General features: G+C 38.9%; 1 pseudogene; it reads right to left on the bottom strand.

The window, feature by feature from the left end:
- Window positions 1–987: 987 nt before the first annotated feature.
- On the bottom strand, window positions 988–1,106 carry LOC133069771 (5S ribosomal RNA; annotated as a pseudogene).
- Between the last annotated feature and the right edge of the window lie 282 nt (window positions 1,107–1,388).

Raw genomic sequence — 1,388 nt, 5'->3', positions numbered from 1 at the left:
ATGTTAAATAACAGTCAATGAATTCCCAAAATCATATTTTAATATACAATGATAGGTATGAATAGGTATTAGTCAAATTCATTTGAAATTCTTAATGGTGGTTAAAAAATCAGAATTTGAGTATTGTACTCAATGTGATGTAGTACAAAGAACACAGGAATGAGACTAAAGATGACTGGTTTCCAGCTGGTGAGTAGATCCGATGTCATTTTATTTATGCAAATAAATCACAAATTTCAAAATTAAAAAAAAAATAACAACACTGGCATATTTAAAGACAAATAATGAAAATAGATACTGGTTTCTGCTGACCATGGAACTTTCAAAATTCACTTTCATTCCTGTCAAGATATTCTCTAAACTCCATTCCATAGCAAACCAGAGAAACTGAAGACTGGGTTCCTCTCTCTTTCCTTGGCCTGGTTGGACTATATATGTTTTGTAGCATCAAATGTGCTTCAACTTTTAAAACATGCTCCAATCATCCATATAGCAAAGTAAATTGAATTAGAAATGCTCAATATCACAAATAATTCAGTTAATTTGGTTCCACTGGAAAATACATTATATGCTAAACGACAATTTTTACATCCCTATTGAACTGTAAATGTAACAGCTTAATTTTCAGGAAGCCCTATCACCAAATTGATTGACTTATTTGGTGTTAAGTGAAAAATGAAAGTTACTCAGTCGTGTCCAACTCTTTGGGACCCCATGGATTATATAGTCCATGGAATTCACCAGGCCAGAATACTGGAGTGGGTAGCCCTTCCCTTCTCCAGGGGATCTTCCCAACCCAGGAATCAAACCCAGGTCTCCCACATTGCAGGTGGATCTTTACCAGCTGAGCCACAAGGGAAGCCCAAGCATACTGGCGTGGATAGCTATCCCTTCTCCAGGGGATCTTCCTGACCCAGGATTTGAACCGGGGTCTCCTGTACTGCAGGCGGATTCTTTACCAACTGAGCTATCAGGGAAGCCCAAAAAAGCCTACAGCACCCTGTATTCCCAGGCAGTCTCCCATCCAAGTACTAACCAGGCCTGACATTGCTTTGCTTTCAAGATCAGACGAGATCGGGTGCATTCAGGGTGGTATGGCAGGAAACCTAGAATCGGTTATGTGATAAAAATCATGATTCTTATCCCTGATGGACTTACATCTGCATAAAATTCAAGGAACCCATATGCCCTACCCCTGCTCATGAACAGTTTGCCAAGACACCGATGATGGAATAAGACCATTTGTGGAGATCCAGGCTTACTAAACTTCCTTAAGCTCCTCCAGGAAGAAATGTTTTCCTACCTCATGTTCTTTAAGAATTTTCTATTGGGCACATTTTCTTCATCTCTTATTATTCTAAAAATCCCCAAATAGGCCAATTTCCACT

Source organism: Dama dama, chromosome 14 (assembly GCF_033118175.1).
Source record: "Dama dama isolate Ldn47 chromosome 14, ASM3311817v1, whole genome shotgun sequence".
Classification (NCBI taxonomy): domain Eukaryota; kingdom Metazoa; phylum Chordata; class Mammalia; order Artiodactyla; family Cervidae; genus Dama; species Dama dama.
This window is presented reverse-complemented; position numbering and strand designations above follow the sequence as displayed.